Source organism: Heterocephalus glaber, unplaced genomic scaffold, assembly GCF_053883595.1.
Source record: "Heterocephalus glaber isolate CG9 unplaced genomic scaffold, H.glaber_assembly_v1.0 deba00001442, whole genome shotgun sequence".
Taxonomy (NCBI): Eukaryota; Metazoa; Chordata; class Mammalia; order Rodentia; family Bathyergidae; genus Heterocephalus; species Heterocephalus glaber.
Genome location: NW_028258296.1, coordinates 3162151 through 3182276, shown reverse-complemented (window position 1 = coordinate 3182276; position 20126 = coordinate 3162151). Strand labels below are relative to the sequence as shown.

General features: G+C 49.5%; 1 protein-coding gene across 3 annotated transcripts in view; it reads right to left on the bottom strand.

The window, feature by feature from the left end:
• Window positions 1-20126, bottom strand: part of Cachd1 (cache domain containing 1) — a 174720-nt gene that overhangs the window by 125953 nt on the left and 28641 nt on the right. The gene's annotated exons all lie outside the window — the stretch shown is intronic.

Genomic DNA, 20126 nt, shown 5'->3' with positions numbered 1-20126 from the left:
GTAGCAAGAGCTACACCTATCTGCAATTGGAAGCTTAACAGAGGGCTGCCAGGGCCGAGGCTGCTGTAGGTTCAGATCCCAGCCCTCCCAATTACTTGCTGAGTGACCTGGGCCCCAGAACCTAACTCTAAGGTCCTCCCTTCCTGCCTCTGATTTCCTACACCCTAAGACTGCCCTCGGTATTAAAAGGTAATTAATCTATCACAGTACACAGTAGCTGGCCCAGGGTGAGTGTCCAGGAAACGATAACTTTTACTGTTGCTATTGTAATACTTTTTCCCTCCCCACCACCAAAGCCCGGGAGGCTAGACAGATACCCAGACGCTGACGGGCCTCTCTGGGCTGTCACTTGCAGATTAGAGGTGGAGCAAAGGGAAATGCCTTGAAAGTGTCATTTGAAAGCCGGGAAATGACAGGCCCTGCAATGACAGGTTCCATTCTGAGTGTGTTCACTTCACCAGGTCAACACTAAGGAAACAGAAGAAAGAAGCTGTATTCTCCACAATCACCGAAAGAACAGAAAACATTAAAAAGCCTTGTCCATGAAAGTTACCCCACCCCTTTCAAGAAGACAGAATGGACATGAAGCCATTTCTGAATGCATGGGATTTAATTTAAAACATTTTTTGGAAACACCATATTGCCTGATACTCTTGTATAAAAGCAAACATCAAGCTACAGACTCATGAATTCAAATCCCATTTTCCCAATTCATAACATACACCTAAGTGACCAGGCACACAGAATAAATGTTGGGAAAATATGAGAAGAAAATACGATTCTTTTTAAAATGTCAGATATCAGCATTATAAAACAAATTCAAGAGCCTCTCATATAGTTAGTTTCCAGTGTCATTGAAGAAATACCATTAGTTATTAGGATATTTTCAAAAGCAAGTGATATATGATTGCAGAAATCAAGATCAACAAAGTTACTCTTTTTTTTTGGTCCCGGGGATCAAACTCAGGTCCTTGCGCTTGCGGGGCAGGTGGTGGCACCACTGAGCTAAATCCTCGGCCCAACAAAGTTGTTCTTGAATAATATATTAATATTTCTTTTCCGAGACCCCACAAAGATGTTTATAATACTCTAAATCCCATGCATCTATAAAACGAAGACACTACTTTAGCAAAGGAATAACCGAGGAAATTTTCTTCACAACAAAAGGAGCTCTCTGGATATTTGGTTTTATTTTTAATTTAAACCAAAATAATTAAATATGTAAAGGGGGGTTGGAGTGATTAACCTCCTGAGACAAAACAATCTACCCTGTCAGTCTCTGCTGTAATATTATTCAGAAGGATCCTCCCTCTATTAACGTCATTACTTAGGATGTCCCCATGTTGCTCAAATCCATAATGTCATGGTTCATTAAAAATAATTAAGATTCCCAAGGCAGACAGGCTTGAAATGGTGCTAAAAAAATTTCAATTTTTTATACTATGCCAAGGTTTTCTAAAACTCATTCATATTTAATTTTTAAGGCTGCTTTGCAGGCACATTAAATATTTAACAGATGGTTTTCAAGTCAGAATGCTAAATGTCAACCTAGCTTTCCAAAAATACTTCCTATTTCCTTTGCCATAAATTAGGTGGATGGCCCTTCAGAAGCAGGAGAGGAAGAAAGGTCTCTAAACTGAACTCACGTTAGGACAGTGAGATAATATCGATCTGCATAATTAGATTGTGTAGGAGTTTTCATCTTAAATACCAGGCTTATTAGGTATTACAGAATTCTGAAACGGTGCTGCTCGCATTATACATGGAGATAATCTTTCAAAATCTCAGCCCTCTGTCTAGAATTCATCCTGCCGCACACCTGGACGTGCGGGTGGGTGTGGGGTGGGCACCAACCACAGCCCGGCAGGGAGATGCCAGCTACAAGCAGGGGGCCAATAAGCCAAACAAGTGACGTCAGACCCTGACTAAGAAGGGGACTCAGGAAGCCCATTCTGATGTCAGCGTCACAGTACATGGAGTCTACAGGTATGGACCGTGCCAGTCCTTGCTGACTCCTGCCACCCAAAACTGGAATGAGTATTTTTATAGTTTTGTATACGCATTCCCAGAGTATAGGTGATGGTAAAATCTGCCTTACTTTTAGACAGACAGGAAATTGGTCTTAAACTCTCACAAGAATAGAAGTGCAAAGGAAGGAATGGAAAATCCCCAAGACCCGGAGAATCCGTGAGACACGACCCTGTCTCAGGTCAAAGCTGAGGTCCTTCAGACTCTAAAGACTCCACAGAAGCCAGTTTGCAAAATGACCTCACCCCAGGACCTCGCAGAAGTGTGTTCTGCTACTCATAGAACATGAGCTCACAAAACTTCCCAAGAAAGGTCGGCTCTCACCCAGTGGGAGATAAACTGCAGGTTTGCTCTAATGGCTCAAATCAAGAATATAGTGGTTTCACTGATGTTCGGGCAAGGAAATGTAAATAGCAGTGAGTGTGGTACAGCATGGCTGTAATCCCAGTACTCCTGGGAGGCTGAGGCAGGAGGATGCAAGCTTGAACCCAGCCTGAGCAACTCAGCAAGACCCTGTTAAAAACCGGTGGGGGGATGGGGAGGGGGCTGGGGATGTAGCTCAGTGCAAAGGCCTGGGGTTCAATCCCCACTACCACAAAAAATAAAAATTAAGAAAGTGTACAGTATGGTTTAGAAATGTCAACAAGGAGCCAGTCTGGGATGTCAGCTGGCCTATGCTCTCTGATCCCCATTTTGCGGGGTCTTGGGGTGCCCTTGAGCTATGCCAGCTCTGCAGAGAAAGACTGGGAAGAGCACCCCTTTCCCCGCTAACAAGGAAGTCTGTGTGTATCCACAGTGGCCCATCTTCTGTCACCTGAGATTAATTCTATTACTTTTGAGATCAATCTTGCCAGCAAAGCCCTTAGCTTAACTTTCTCTGTTGCTTTTCCCCCCTCTACGCAGTAAGAGACATCGGGCAGGTTCGGGGCTCCGGATCCTGGGCTCTGGAGTGTGCACAGGCTGATGGAGGGCTTGGAAAAGGCAACCGATGGGTCCGTCCGTGCCCTTCCGGCTGGGGAAGAGGACGAAGGGAGGGAAGGAGGAGGGCTGGGGCCTGGCCAGCGAGCAGGCCTCAGACTCCCGAGGACGGCACCAGCCCTGGATCCACACCGGAAAAGCACAGCCAGCCAGAGCTTTCTGCCTTTCGCAGCAGTGGGACATTGCCTCACCCCATCGATTTCGAAACTTTCAGTTAATTGCTTCTTTCCCAAACGCCCTCTGCTCATCCTCAAACTTGAGTCTACGAGAGATGCAGCCCGTGCAGGACTTCACATGGGTTGCAAAGCGAGTCACAGCAGGTTGGCACTTCTTCTGGGAACAATGTTGTTATTCTTATTAACTCCTTTTGTTTATCTCTTTCACAAGCTGGTTTATTATTTTTTTTCTGAGGCGCAGTCCTCACAGCCCCACAGGGGAGTGAAGGCTTGAGGAGACATGAATCATTTCATAAACAGTTCCTCACCGGCAAATATGACTGGAAAAGAACAGGGAATAGAGAGGACCAGCCGTCCTCAAGTTCAAATCCCACCTAGGAGGCATCACAATAATGGGGAGGATCCCATGGCCTTTCTTGGCACTCACATGACCAGGCGAGGGGGCAGGGGACCCCGCTGCCTGAATGCCCGCTTTACCACGCAACTCACTTGGGCTCTTGGGATCATGGCTTGTTCAAAGCAAGCTGAGCTCAAACCCCGCCCAGTGAGTGGAGCCCAAAGTCAAATTCTCATCTTCTGACCCTCACCTCCAGAAGTTCTGTGGCCCATCACCCTACTGAAGAGGCAGGCAGGGGTATTTGGCTGGGGAACACCTGATGCAGTCAATCCTCTTCAGCCCCTGGGTCATCTGTCCAGTTCAAAACAGTACTGATTTTAAAAGTAAGCAACACCCAGAATGCTGAAAATTTTTTTTTGGTACCGGGGATCGAACTCAGGACCTTGGGCTTGCAAGGCAGGCAGCAGAGCCACTGAGATAAATCCCCAGTGCAACACCCAGAACGAAAGCCAAGTCCACGGTTGGTTGTGTGCGTTCCTCACAATTTCCCAACCCACGGGAAGGTCAGGTGGGCAGCGTGGGTCGAGGACGGCAGTCACGTGAGTGGGGAGCCCAGGACTACCTGCTGGGGAGTCGTCTCCTCCCACCTGACCTCCGCACAAAGGCCTCGTCCCAGGTCACACAGGCAAGAAAGGAATGGCAGGGTGGCATCACCCGACAGAGGCCCCGGTGTCCACGGGGCCCTCACACCAGCGAGCACCACGCATGGGGATCAATCAGGCAGAGGTGACCTTTCCTCTGGGCAAGACAGAAGGGCCAGGCGCACATCCGAAACCGAAGAAGGGACCGCGAGTGCCTGGAGCCGGTCATGTGTCCGTCCACGATCTTCCCTCCTGGGTGAGCAGGGAGGGAAGCCACTCGCAGAACCAGCAGATCCATCAGCAGATCCATGCTGCCCACGGCTTGCAGGACACAGGCAAGTCTTCTAGGAGTAGGTTAGTTCAAATCGGGGGACTTTCAGGCTGACATTCTTTGCCTACATAGTAATCATTGAGAAATTCCTTGGCATTTCTGTCACATTAGGCCCTTGGGGATCATATTTTTATTCCCTCTGTCTCTGACCTTGAGTACTCATTTCTCAATGCCATTCTTGGCGGGAAGATCTGCTACCAAAGTTTTTGTCTCGATCTACAGGAGCTTTAGAAAAATCATAAAGCAGAACACAAGCAATATTATGATATGATAACGTGTGTCGTCAGCAAAGAGAAATGAGCAGGGAAAGCTAGGTGTGGTGGTGTATGCCTGTAATCCCAACGCTCGGGAAGGCTGAGGCAGGAGGATGGGGCCCAGCCTTGACCCTGAGCGACTTAGCAGGACCCTGCCTCAAAATAAGAAACACAAAAACCAGTAAAGGTCCTGAGTCCAAACGCTAGCAGAGAGCAGAGAGGGGAGTGGGGAGACATCGCTGAAACCGCATGGGTGCCGAGCATTCTCTCATTAGCACCGGTGTCCCGGTTCCCAGTTAGTTTTGAAATTTAAAAGCATTATTAAAAATATGCCAAGGAGCCAGGTGTGGTGCACACATCTGTGGGCCTGGTTTTTGGGAAACTGAGGCAGGAGGATGACTTGAGTCTGGGAATTTGAAGCCAGACTGGACAATACAGGGAGACCCCATCTCCAAAGAGAAAGAGAAAGAAAAAGAAAAGAGGAAGGGCAAGGAGAAAGAAAGAAGAGAAAGGAAAGAGAAGAAAAAGGAGGGAGGGAGATCGAGGTGGAAAACCTCTCCCGATCCTGCCGCTGCGTTCTTTCCGTACACAGAGCTGTCTCGGACCTCCGCGGCCTCGGGGAACTTCCAGCAGCCGGCAGCCAGCAGAGGAGATGGAAGGTCCTGGCCACCACCGCAGGGACTCACGGTCCACACTCCAATCCCCTCCCGAGAGCAAGGAAATGCAGCCCAGAACAGCTGGGTAACCGGAGCAAAGTTACAGTCAGGAGCTGAAGCAGCCACCAAACTGCTGCTCCCCTCCACCCCTCTTTGGGGCTAAAGCAGCAGATAGTTCTATTGAATGCCTGTGAAAACAGAACGAAGAAAAGTCAGCAAGTCAGCAGGATCACACAGGCCTTTTCAGAGCCAGGCCCCACTTACATCACAAAGTTTAACAATCAGGAGATGTTGGAGCGCTCAGGTTTCATTATGCGAGCAAAACCAAGAAGAAAGCCTAGAATAATTTCCAGATGCTGCCCTTTTTTGTACAGATTTTTCAATTCCACATTGTTCTGAAAGCCAATGGAGTCATCTGAATACAGAGCTGTAACAATTCCAGGCAGGAATCTTGCTCTTGGATAAATAGACCCATGCACTTGGTTTACTGGGGTTTTCTGGCCATGAAAGAGAAGAAAGCACACTGCGAAAGTCGTCCACAAACAGTGGGAGTACAGAAGGGAAAAGGACACAGTTCAACCCCAAGCCGTCAAATTCTCTACAGACTATTGCTGACATTTGCTGGTTATCGGATTTATACAGGTTCTAAGCTAATGTTTTAAGCGCAGGCTTAACATTTTAAAAAGTGCAAAGATTTACAGAATCATGATTCTTTAAAAGCTTCAGAAAAATAAACTCTGTGACTAAGAAACAAAGGTCAAGGCTGATTACCCCCTGGAACATGTGGACCGAAAGGACTCGGACCCCAGCGAGCCGCAGAGCGACAGACACTGCCTCTGGGAGCCCCTTCCGGTCCCCAGGTGCCGCTGCACGGGTACAGTCCAGGTACCCATGCCCACTGGCGTGCTTCTGGGTGAGGCCGGGCCAGCTCCACGCGGAAACGTTTCCCAAGCGCTCCAGAGGGATCTTAAAAAAGAGCCTCCTACCACCTTCTTATTGTGCAAAACCTACAGAAGAAGAGCAGATCGTGTCAAAAATGTCCACACAGCCACTGCCCAGTTTCCCCAGCTATCAGCATAGTCCATCGTGCTCACCACAGCTACTTTCCCCAACCTAGATTACGTCTAAAGAAAAGAAAGATACTATATATATATGTCATCTACCACTACTTCAGGAAAAACCTCTAAGAAGGACTTTTTTAAAATCCCACTACCCCACGAGCACAGGGTAATTCCAGAATGGTGTCAAACGCCGCGTTCATGTGGGACTGCTCCACTCGGGTGGCTACCTGTGCCCTTGTTAAAAATCATGCCACTTCTGGGATGCCAGGTCTGGGGGCTGGGCTCAAAGCCTTCTGCACTTCGTCGTCTCCTCCTCCTCCTCAGCCACGACACAGCATTCATTCTCCCACTGGGCGGGCACGCCGGAATCAAACCCAGGAAGCTTCTTCCTGGCTCCTATCTTCCTAATTTGTAGAAAACTGTTAAGTGAGCCCAAATCTGAATTTTATCTATGTTCTAATAACATGTTTTAAAATGTATTCCCTTAGGAAAAAAAATTCAGACTTAAAAGTTGCAAAACGAATACAATGAGTTTCTCTGAGCGCTTCAACCAGCTTCCCCAATGATAACATTTTAATAAACTTTAAAAACCTATGCTGAAGGGCCGGGGATTTAGCTCAGTGGCACCACACCTGCCTCGCAATCACAAGGTCCTGAGTTTGATCCCCGGTACCAAAGGGAAAAAAAAAACCTATGCTGATCCACACATCAACAGCCAAATGACAAGAAAAAGGGGCCCAGGGCACTCCAGGGGGAAAGGAGTCTTTTCTTTTCGAGACAGGGTCTTGCTGTGCAGCCCAGGCTGGCCTCAAACTCTTGGTGATCCTCCTGCCTCAGCCCCCCGAGTCCTGGGATGACAGGCGTGCGCCCCCACACCTGGCTCGGCAGTTTCTGAAGAAATGCCTGCTGGGAGCCTGGTATGTAGCTTTATGCAAGAGCGCTTGTCTCTCTTGTGCAAGGCCCGGGATCAATTCCAGCACCAGAAAAAGAAGAAAAAGGAAGGCTGTTGGACCCTCACCTCATACCACATAAAAATTAACTCAAAATGAATCAAAAAAATATGTGAGAGCTAAAACTATAAAACCACTGGAAGAAAGCAAAGGGGTAAATCTTCATGGTCTTGGATTTGGCAAAGAATTCTTGGACAGGACACAAATAACATGAGCAGCAGTGAAAACAGACAACTGCACTTCAGCGAAATTTTTAAGACTTTTGTGCTTCAAAGGGCAAAACTCCAAGGGCAACCCACAGAATGGGAGAAAATGCTTGCAAGCCCCATCAGGTACAGGACTTATGTGTACCATACATAAGAACTCTTAAAACTAAATAATAAAAAGACAAATAAGTTAAAAATAAGCAAAAGATCTGAACAGACAGGGCTGCAGGGAAGCTCCACAGAGGGGCCGCCAGCCTCACTAGTCAGGACTGGGGGTCAGAAACAGAAATTCAGTCTCCCCTGCCCCGGGATGGGGGCCGGAGGCCAGAGCCCTGCACTGCCAGGGAGCCCAGCAGCCACTGCTCCTAAACACACCTGTCCCACGAGGAAGGAAGAGACGTGGCCACACAGGGCTGTGCACAGCCACACCTGACTGGAACTGAGCTCTGACCCAGGCAACACCAAGCACGGGCCCCAAACTTGCGCACAGGTGCAGCAGTGCACCTCCAGGAAGCCAGCGCCCTGGGAGGGCTGGGATCTGGCTTCTCCTGGCTGTGCACGCGGGCACAGGACCCCTCTGGGACCCTGCTCTTCTGTAGGGCGGTGGTCTCGGGGCTGGGAAGGGAGCGGGCAGGGGTGTGCGCTCACACACGCACTCACACCCACACTGAGCCGCACCGCGGAGATGTGTTCTCCGGACTGTGAGACTCCTGGGGGCCCTTGGTCTGGGTGCTGCTGGTCCCCTCCGGGCCACGTGGTTAGGAGCGCCCTCCCTGCCCATGGGGTTTGAGAGGCAAACTCTGAGGCCCGGGATTGCCAGCCTGGTTCTGGCGCTAGCACAGTTCGAGTGAGGGGTCACCCACCTTTGGGTTGGGTTATTGCACCCGGGACTTGCAAGAGGAGCAGCTGTCCTGTCAGCCCATCCTGACCACAGAGCCCTCTGAATGCCTGGCGCCTCCTCCCTGCTGCAGAGGACGGCGGGACAACTCCGGACCCCAGAGAGGACCACCGAGGGTGGCCTCTAGGTGATAAACTGCAAGGACTAAACCCTACCTACAACCTCGGGCTGGGGGGAGGGGGGTCTGAGCCCAGCTGGGCACTGGGCCGAGCTGCCACCTGATCCCAGACTGAGACTGCACAGAAAAGCTAGCCACGCTGTGCCCCGATTCCCACCTCCACACACCGTGGTCGGTAACTCAGGTGGACATAAGCCACTGGGCTTGTGTGCATTTTAGGCAGTGCTGGAGGAGAACCATCCTGACAGAGAAAGTCCTGAGTTTAGAAAGTGGTTCCAGTGCATCCCCCATGCCCACCCTGAACTGGAAAATAAATGAGTGTGCTTCCATTGAGCTACACCCCCAGCCCCTTTTTATTTTTTGAGACAAAGTTTTGCTAATTTCTCCAGACTGGTCTCGAACTTGTGATCCTCCTGCCTTGGCCTCCAGAGCAGCTGAATTATGGGGTGGTGCACCACCATACCTGCTGCATTTTCTTAGTCTCAGTTTTCTCATCTGTGAAATGGATCGAAGTCTCTACTTCACAGAGTAGACACAGAGGATAAGTCGGAGATGAGGTAAAAAACTTGATACATAGTAAGTGTTCCAGAACTGGTAACAAATATGATTTCCAGCTTAGTGACATAAAGATGGTTGTGAATATGTGGAAGTTAACACTTTTGGAGCAAAGGAATCGGAGCAATCATTTGCAATTCTGTTCCTACAGTGTCCTTAGTAACAGTGGTTTCCACAATGGGGTTCCAAAGGGAAGGTTAGGGCACCTCACTGAGCAGTAATTCCGTGGGCAATGGGGTATCACACGCGAGTCAGTCGGCATCACATTGAGCGCTCTGGGGTACGCAGGCCACTCACGTTCTAAGCTCGAGGCCCAAGCTCTCGGCACCCTTTCGCTGCCCACAACACCAGACCCTGGCCAAGCAGCACAGTGGAGTCCAAGGTGGGACCTCATGCAGCTGGGAAATGAATGGCTCAACTGCTACCCTCAGCGATGGAGAAATGGACGTTCACTGCTGAAATTAAAGACGTATCGAAGGCACAAGAACTGACCAAAACATCTCAGCAATACCTCTGCCCTTCTATGAACCAGCGCACGGCCATTTGTTTGTTTGTTATATGCATTTTATTTAATTTTTTTTCGTACTGGGGATTGAACTCGGGACCTTGGAATTGTGAGGCAGGCAGCGGCAACACTGAGCTAAATCCCAGGCCCAATTTTTATTTTATTAGTACATATTTGCAATGCATAACGGCTACCTTCACTGTGGGGAGTTGGCAAAAGAATGAAGACAAGGCAGCCTGGCCCGTGAATGGCACCAGTTCAGAACGGAAACTCCAAGAGTTCTCGGTTGCTGGGTGCTGTGCAGTGGATCAAGGAGCCCCAGAATCCATGAGGCCTGAAGTGAAGTTTTTCCTGCCGAGCAGTGATTAGAGCAGCTGAGGGAGCCCAGCTGGAACCTCCCTGAGCACACACAACAGTCCTGTGCCAAGAACAGTCCTGCGCCGAGGACGGGGCTTCCTGCCGGTATACGGCTGGCAATCAACATCTGTGCAGCAAAACTGGGTCTCCACTGGCTTGAGCCTAAGCAGGGCCCAAGGCTGTGAGGTGGTGGCTAAGCCTCTGCCGCTGCAACTCACTGGCTGCTATCAAAATCTGCCCCAGAAACTACTAGGAGCTGTGCAAAAACAAACCAGCTTAGGTTACTTTCCAACAGGTGCCAGTGACTGAGGGCTGTTTGCAATATTTTCAAAAAGCAAACGAAAAGACCAAAATATGCCCTCCTTCAAATTAGCTACAAATCAAGAGTTTTTGGTTTGGACCTGGAATTACACCAACTTGTTGTTCTAATTCTGGTTAACTTGAGCTGTTCAGAGCATTCAACTGACAGGTTTTTTCCCCTTTTGCTGGAGGGGACAACATTAATTCAGACTTGCCAGATAGGAAAGTATTTTCTTAACATATTAGAATAAAATAACGAGCTTGCTATTACTGAGTTAGTTCATTTAGAGACAGGAGCGTGGCCTGCAGCCGAGGGATAATTGTCACAAAAAGCTCCGCAAAGTTCACTCCTGAGCTCCGAGCTCCTTGGGCGTCCGAGGTGGCTCCCTGCAGCCACCAGGGCGGGCTGTGACCTGCTGGCCCGAAGCCAGGCTATTTATTTAGCATCTGGAATTTCCCATGATTCCACTGCTGAGGGCAGAAAGTTTATCAGTCAGGCCCAAGGGGCTTTTAGTGCCTCGTGCAGATTTCTGAGCAAATTCTTCCTTTTAGTCTTTCTTATCTGAGGGTAAGAAGAAGCTAAGGAGTTTTTTTTTTAATAAGAAGTTCCTGCTAGTGAGTAAGCAGCCCCTTGATTGCTAAGTTAAGTTAAGTTAAGGTTGATATTTCTAACGTTATCTCAAATGACTCACAGAATGAGGGAAGGCGGATGTTTCAGGGACTCAGATCTCCAAAGACTCCCCCAGGGGTTGTTGTCTAGCAGGGGCTGAGGTTCAGGCCAGGCCTTTAGGTGTCTTGTATTCTTGTTTTACTGGTCCATCTCTGCAGCACGTAATGATGGACTTCTCGTGGGGAATCGGTGCCTGTACTGAAAAACACCTTAATTCTTCTCACTGCCCCAGCTCTCGGGTCGCTTCCTCCCTTTTGGAAAAGGTCCGCCTCCCTGTTGCTATGGTCTGTCCAGGCTGAGGGAGACCAGCCCCGGTCCATCTACGGGGCTCTGGGGCCAATAGGAAGCCCAGCCCGCCCCACCCACTACAAAGAGTGAGCGAGAACCACCTGTTCCTTTTTCCCTTTGCCAGAGAACCGGTTCCGCACTTGGAGTCGCAAAGGAGACTTGTTGATGCCTGTGTCCCTCTTTTCCCACCCTGCCGTCAGGAGGGTGCACAGGACAGGGCCCGCGCTGGGGGTGAGGAGACTTGGCTCTGCTGGCCACGCCGGGCAGGGACCCAGGCCCTCTCGGCAGTCCCGCATGACCTGGGGAAGGCTGCTGCGCTGTGACCAGCTCAAACCCGCTCCCACCACACTCATCTACGTGTCTTTGCAAATGGGATTTTAACTAACTTGGCGGGGAAGGAGAGGACGCAAGGACGTGGTGGCAGACCATTGTGCATGTTCGAGTTGGGTCTGAGCCCTGGATTCTCACTGGCACCTTTCCACCCTCCTGTGAGCCCAGAGCGTGGCGACCGCCACCCTGGAGCTCAGAAGTTAAGCGCAGGCCGGCAGCTGACAAATAGCTACACATCAGCTCTCCTCCTGCCCCGTAACGGTTCCTCCTCCCTGAAAGGAGATACAAACATTCGGAGCTGGGGACCACACTGCGGCCTCCCGGGACCCTGCCAGGGAAATCCGCACGAGACCAAGTCCTTCCTGCTCAAAGAGGATGCCCAGCTGGGCCACCGCAGGACTCCACTGCCTCCTCTTGCGGTCTAATCATCTCCTCTGTTTCCCAAGGATCACAGCCAGCACAGCCCTGGGGCGCCACGCTGGATCAAGCCCATGTTCAAGCCCACGCCGAAGCCGGGGCAGCTACCCGGGGAGGGGACCACACTCCCGGGGTCACTTTCTCACAAGGGCCATGCTGCCCAGGACTCCAAGAGAGAGGAGCCACAGGGAGGATCCCAACCCCATCCACAGTGGGTGTGCAGCTCCTCTGCTCGAGCCCCAGAGCCCTGTTACTCAGCAGTGGCCTCTCAGGCTGTCCCAGTGCCGGCCCCTCCTCACGCGTCCTGCCAGGCTCTACCCAGAGACAGGGCGACTACCCAAGGTCCTTTCTCGGCAGGCCTCACCCCGGCACCCCCTCGCCTGCCACTCTGCACCCCTCACTTCCCGCCATGCACCACGCCTGCTGTCCACCCCACAGAACGCAGTCAGGAGTGGATTCTACCCAGAAAGGGACTTTGTCTGTTTGGATAAGCGATGAATTAGTAGGTCCCAAAAGTGCCCAGAACACAAGATACACTCAAAACACTGTCCCCGCCCAGGGATGGGGCTCAGTGTGGAAGGAAGGCAAGCTTGGTGTTCGCAGGCCCCAGGCTCCAGCCCAGCCCAGCCCAGGACGGAGCATGCTGATCTCAGCCTAGCCTTTTGGCTAAGATCAGTGAAGCAGAATAAATAGCAGCTGGATGCATGACTGAGAAGTAACCCGTTCAGTACATTTATTCAGCACTGACGATGTCTCTGACCTGTAACAGGCGTATCTGCATCACATTCTGGGATCCTAATGCAACTTATGAGCTGGGAACTATAGGAGGAGGGTCCCTGATGCACAACTCTTGGGGCCAGAAGTGGTTCTCATTTGGGATTTGAGAATATTTGTGCATCTATATATATATGAGGGGGAGAGACAGAGAGAGTGAGAGACAGAGAGAGAGATCCTGAGAATATATCTATCTATCTATCTTGGGGCTGGGACCTAAGTTTAAACCCAAAACTCACTAAGCCTCACATACACCTTATACACACAGCCTGGCAGTAATTTTATACATCTTTTAGTGTGTCTGTATTTTCACTGTGACCTGTCACATAAGGTCAGGTGTAGACTTTTCTACCTGTAACACCATATTGGGTTCAAATGCTTCAGGTGTGGGGCACTTTACTTTGGGTTTTCAGATTAGCTCCAGCTGTATCCCCAATCTACATGATCAAGCTGTGGCCTACGCACCTTGGCCTAAGATCACAGTGCTACATAAGCAGAAGTCAGAATGGAAACAAATCCATCGGACTTTAGCCCGTGCTGTTTCTCCCATGACTGCTCTGCTAGAGCGATTTGTGGTTTTGTTTACTAAGGGAAAGGATTTGAAATATGAAAAAAAATTGCTCCCATATATATGCAAAGGAAAAGTCTCTAGAAAGAATTTTCCCCCAAACTGTTTCTGTCTAGAATATCCCTGTGTGGAAGTAGAGAGAGGCAGATTCCACACTCGAATCCAGACTCCTCCTCCTCCTCCTAATCAAAGCTAACACGGATGGGAGGTGAAAAATCCTGTAAAGCAGGGATAATGATGCTTACTGTACAAGATTATTTTATGGATTAAATAAGATAATGTTCGTGAAAATGCCTAACAGTGTCTGGCTCATTGTCTGCCCCCCTCCTCTGCACTGTGAGAATCTGACAGATGAACAAGCAAGTATGAAGCGCCGGCTATGTGCCACGTGCTACGACGGGCACTGGGCCTAGAGCACAGTAGGGTGACGTGTTACACAGTAAGACAAGTGCCTGGTGTAGTGTGACGGAGTGCAGAGCAGCTGAAATGAGTGTGGACACCAAGTAACAAGTGATTACAGGATCACCAAGAAAAGATGAAACAGACAGGGATATTAAGAATTTGGACTTTCAAGAAATCAACCAATATCAAATGCTGGTGGGGCTGTGGGGAGGAAGGAACCCTTCTCCATTGTCGGTGGGAGTGCAGCCTGGTGCAACCACTGTGGAAATCAGTGTGGCGATACCTCAGAGAACTAGGACTGGAAGTCCCATTTGACCCCGCTATTCCCCTGCTGGGAATCTTCCCCAAAGAATTAAAAGAATCATACCACAGTGATATATGTTCACCCATGTTCATAGCAGCACAGTTCGTAACAGCTAAGGTTTGGAAACAGCCCAAGTGCCCATCAGCTGGAGACTGGATAAAGAAGATGTGTGTGTTTTTTTTTTATAAAATGGAGTACTACTCAGCCATAAAGAACGAGAAGCTAGAGACATTTATAGCTAAATGGTTGCACATTGAGGCCATACTCTTAAGTGAAATAAATTGATAATGTGAAATAGGAAGTAAAGGTCTAAAGGAGCAGGGGAAGTGGGATGGGTAGGGGAAAGGAAAGAAGGGAAAAGAAAAAATATGAGGAAAGGAAAAATGGAAACAAAGTCTTTGCAAATATGAAAGGGTGGAGGGGGTGAAGGGAGGGCAGGGAATGGGGAAAAAATAAGAACCAAGATACCTTCTGTAAAGGTACAAGATCCCAACAAGGAACGTAACTGTATTATATACCTAAAATGTACCAATAAACTTAATGGAAAAAAAAAAAAAAGGAATTTGGACTACATTGGTGAAGGAGGACCCCATGTTACATTTTCATTAGCTTAGAATTCATTCGATAATATTCAGTGCTGGACTAGTCTGCATGCTACTTTTCAAGGGAAAAAACCCTACTTGAATAAACAAGCACATTCTCAGATATGTGCAGCCTGTATGGAAGGAGCCTATGAACACCTCGTCCGTTCCCTGCTCTCCATCTCTGTGGAAATGCCCCAAACTGAGAGATCTCAGACTCTCAAGTTTTACACATGTGTTAAGTTCAGTACACAGAGCTAAGCGAGGGAAGGAGTACAATCAGTGCCTTGCTCGATTCTTACAATTACAACCACCAGAGTCAGCGCCGTGGGCCGGGCAGCTCGCTGGAGACACGGGCTGGGGTGCAGGTTTACAATCTGCGCACCTCCAGACCACCTGTGCGCCGGCCCTCAGGCAGCAGGGAGCTCATGAGCAGCCCCCGAGGCCCAGTCTGAGAAGAGCTGGCCGGGACCAGGCAGGCCCGCGGCAGCCGCCGCATGCAGGACACCCTTCTCCATCCTGGCGAGCCACAGCACCCCAAGGCTGACAGCAGAGCGACTTAAGGATGGAAAAAGTGCTCTGTGGCATTTCCAACTTGGGAGGATGGAAATGCTCTTTCGGTTTTAATTGCATAAGCGTATATTCTAAAGGTCCCGAGCAAATGTCAAACCAACCATGACAAAGCTTTCACGGGGATTTAAACACAGAGAGGGTTTGGATTATTTCCTATCTGTTTTCATCAGAACTATTAAGTCTGTGAGTGTCACAGTGCCCCAGTCTGCTTTCCCAAGTGCAGCCCAAAGAAGTGAGTTTTTAGGAGTACCTAGTTAAGAAGAGTGGAAATTGTTAAATTGTCAAATGGTCTGCATTAATGGGAATCCAGGATTGGGGGAGAAATCTAAGAAAATGGCACCCAGATTAATCTGGATCCCTAGTTTTTACTTTTTAAGTATATCTATAAAGTACATAGATATTAAATATTATAAGTTTCCATGTGTGTGTCTTCCTTCCGCCTCATGCAGTACTATGATATGACAAAAATCACAGTTACCAACATAACAACCAAGACAGCTTGAGAGCTTGGGCATGGAGCAGCAGTCTCCACTTTGACCAAGGAAGAAAATACGCCACAAAATGGTCGACTTCGTGTTCCTTCTTAGATAATTATACATTATTTAATTGTAATCATCAAGGACAAAGATGGACACTCCAGGAAATCAGGCCAAAGGACACAACTGACTTTAGTAGCCACGCAAGAAGGACCACACAGACTAACGCACACACAGGTTGGTCTCAGCAGGCACCGGCAGTGGACTCCACACTGATGTGTAAGACCAAGAAGGAACACTGTCACACGGGGCCCGAGGTGGCACCACAGAAAGCCACACTGTCACCGGAGGAGTAGAGGAACACACAGCGGCTGGCGCACTAGCTGTGCCGCCTTGATAAACACCAACACTCTGATGGCCAACCCCAGTCTAATCTAGTGCTGCCGCCTCTCCGTCCACCTCCAAGTCCTGTTTTCCAATCCTAGGAGTGAATGGAGCAGAAATTAAAAGTTCAAAGACTTTCGCATGGAGCTACAAAACAGAAAACTCACGGCCAAGCTGGCAAGAGTCCTTTTTTCGCTAGAGGGCCATACGGACACCTCTTTAAAAAGCCATCTGGTTATACTTGTTATTTTTGGCCTCTCTAGCCTGAACTCCTTTCTTGTATAGAGAGGCCCCAGTTATTACCACCAAGTGATAAATCACTTTGCATTTCCAAGGCTACAAAAGGCATTTACTGGCAACCGTTCTAGGTTTCGCTTTTAGCTGAGACCCTGGAGAATTTTTAAGTGAGGGATGAGCATGCTCTCCAAAAACATGGTTTTACATAAGCTAGGCCAATGCTTCAGACCCCCGCTTTATCTCGATAGCTAAGGTTCAAATGGAGACAGCAAAGCACGAGCAGTACAAAGATGGGACCCACTGATGAAACGTGTCCCCAAGTCTGTAAGAGACAGGACAAGAGAAAGAAGCCCCCGAAGATGACTGCTTGGATCACTGGCTACAAACTGGCAACTTATAAGTCTTGTTCAACCAACACAATGTTGTTGGTGTTTTAAACTGAGCTAAGGTTTAAAATTTCACATCTCATAAAAATCTGGATGTTCAACATCTTTTGCAAGACGGAACGATCTGGCACCTGGAGACCAACACCCAGCTCCACTGATGAGTGACTTTCCTGTAGGTGGCTCGCACAATTCCAGGCATGTACGCCTTTGGCCTTTAGAAACCATTTGACTCATTTGCATGTTCTGCCTAGCAACCTATCCAAAGATGAGAAATTAAGCCTGGTTTTTTGTGGAAGTCTCTTCCCATCTTCCCAAGTGCCAAATGCCACACTGTCCTAGCAATATCCTGGGAACTTTGCAGACTTAGCCAATTTTACCTTTGTCACCTCCACCACCCACTCCAGCTGCTCAGAAGCCCGGACAGCAGCTAACACGCAGCAGATGATTGTCTCTTCTTTACAGCCATGGCACACTGCTTTACACAGACCAGATAAGTAGTAAAATGTCCGGCAGAAATCCTGCAGCTCTGTCCTCGCACAAGCCTTTCCACACACACAGAGCATTTCCTCAGAGGATGGTATTTCTCAACTGGAAATGATTTTTGTGTCCCCACCCCAGACACTTGACATTTCTCGTTGTCACGACTGAGGTGGGAGGACGATATTGCTGGCATCTAGTGGGGAGAGGCTAGAGATGTCACTAACTACCCTAAAATGTTCAGGACAGCCACCACCCTCGCGAAATGGCACTAGTGCCCAGGTTGAGAAACTCTGTCCTAGAGTAACCCTGGAAGGACAGATAGACAGGGAAATATACAAGGTCACCAGGGAAGTTACCTCAAGGTAAAGCATCTTGCAATCGAATCAAGATTTGAACTCTGCCGCTAAGGCTCCCGAAATCTGAGGACAGGAATGGAAAACAGAAAAACACATTACAGATGGAATTCTGCACCTCTCCATGGCATGAACTTGTGTCTACACGCTCACAAGCCAGAGCTCAACTTTCCGCCAAATAAAGGATATCTCCCTTTTACAGATGATACTGTATGGGTGGACCGGGAGAGTCTAGAGAATGCTTACGTGGTGAAAAGACAGACGAAAACAAAAATCACCACACCTCAGGGTGCATTTACCACACGAATATACTAGAAGACAAATCCTACGCCCACTGGGACATCTTACCTGAGCTACTCAAAGCAAACATGTGAACTGGTACCTAATCTACGCACTGACAAGAAAACAAATGACTGAGATATGGGTTTCAAAAGGAAATTCCTCTCTAGAAGAAAGACAGGAGGACACAGCCATGTGACTACAGTGTGATGGAGTTTCATGTCACCCAAGACATGCAGGGATGAAGTTCATCCTCGCCACCCCCATACTTGGCTCTGCATTGGGCTGCAGGTCAGAGCTGCAGGCAGAGTTCGAGGAGGAGGTGGCAGACACTGTGTCAGGACGCTCCTCGGTTCCTAAGATCCGGAAAATGGGAATAATAATTTCTACTTCATGTGGTTAGGGAAAACAGTAACGACCTGTAACCTAATACAAGTTCTTAGCAAGTCCCAGTGAGTGTGCAAAAGCTGTAGCTCACGTGAAGGGCAAGAAACCAGGGCTCAGAGAGGGTGAGCAACTCTCAGGAGGCTCCAGCTTCTAGCAGAGGGGACCAAAACTCAAAGGACAGCTACTTGGTGGCTAATGACGGCGCCACGAACTTGGGGGCAAATGGGGTCCCGGGCCAGAGCTGTCCAGAGGGCACACCCGCCTCTGAAGACGACCCTGTTGACCTCTGAACAGAGCTGCCGCAGGGCAGGCACCGGCTGGACCTTTGTCCCTCCTTGCAGTCCCTTCCAGCTCTGCAGTTTTATGACTCTTTGTCTGAACTCTCAATTTCCCAGAGGCCCAGGCAGGCACTTGTGTCTGTTTCTTTTCCAGGCAGCCTTGCTCCTCTCTGGCCTCTCCTCCCTCCTCCATTTGCCTGCGGTTGAAGGGTGCTGGCATGAAGGCTCCCCTATAGCAAACGATCCCGGGCAAGAACTGAGCCTTCCTTGGCGAGGATTTCCTACCTACATGTGAGAAGACACAGCATCAAACAGGAAAACAGATCAAAGTGCGGTGACTGCTGGGTAGCAGAAGCACTAGTAGCCATCCTACCTACGACACTGTCACATTTCCCAGTCTGCTTTAATGTCCGGCATGCCTGTGGGATCTTGGGCATGTTAAAAATATCTTCCCAAAATATCTATTACCTCACAGGCACTGTGTCTGCAGCTAGAAACGGGCTAAAGGAACATGGATTCTCCACCTGGGGGACCAGAACCTCACCAAATGCTGTGGCCTTCGACTCTAATCCCCGCTGTACCATCAGCCGTAACCTAGCAGAGCCTGCAGGAGTGCAGAACTGGAGTCCCCAGCGCTCGACTCCCAACCACCTCATTCACGTCGCCCAACCTCACGGGAAAGCTTGCATGGAAGCCCAGCGCCACCCCAGTCTTAGTCTTGGACCCACTGTGCCAACCTCTCCACCAATGTCCAGTTTCAGCTTTTACAAACCATGTGGGCTGGATGAGGACCGCCAGAGAAACAATGTGTCAACACGTAGATTAAGTGATCGGAGAAGTGACTTACCCGATAGACATTCGAATCCAACAAGAGGCAGAAGTACAGTGTGGTTACGTAGCTATGGGCATTGCTCGGGGATCAGGCCATCCAAACGGCCTCGCTAGGAGAGAAGGCCATGCGGCCTGGTGGCCCCGTCACTGGCTTGTCCTCGTCCTAACTGTGGGGTCATGCACTACCCTGTGTCTCCTGCTGCCTGCATGTTCAAGCTCACAGGCGGCAGCTCCTGATTGCTGAGTTGATGACATGCACAGAACCCCCGTTGTGCAGAAAGGGGGCTCACTGGCTCCCGGCTCCCAGCAAACCCCAGAGCCAATGGGTGCCAGGGCAGGACAGGGAAAAAGGCCAGCACTTCCCAGAGTGCCACAGAATCACCACCACTCCCTGTTGGGCTGATTCTACTGTACCTCCCCACCCCAGGATGGAACCCAGGGCCTCTGCACTGAGGAGCTACATCCCCAGACTTTCTTTACTTTTTGTTTTGAGTCATGATCTCCCTAAACTGCTAAGTTGCCCAGCCGGCTTGGACTTTCAGTCCTCCTGCCTCAGCCTCCAGACTGCTGAGATTACACACAATCACCTCACCTCGTCCAACTCCCACCCCTTTCCTGACAATAGAAGACAGTCATTTGCGTAGACTCATGCAGAACTCCTCATCCTTGTCTCCCAGGAAAAGATTCTATGAAGCATGCTTGGCCAGCACCCTGGTCCCCTAAGTCCGGGTTTGATCTTTACTACCGTCCATGAGCGTCACTCCAGTGTCTGGGGCG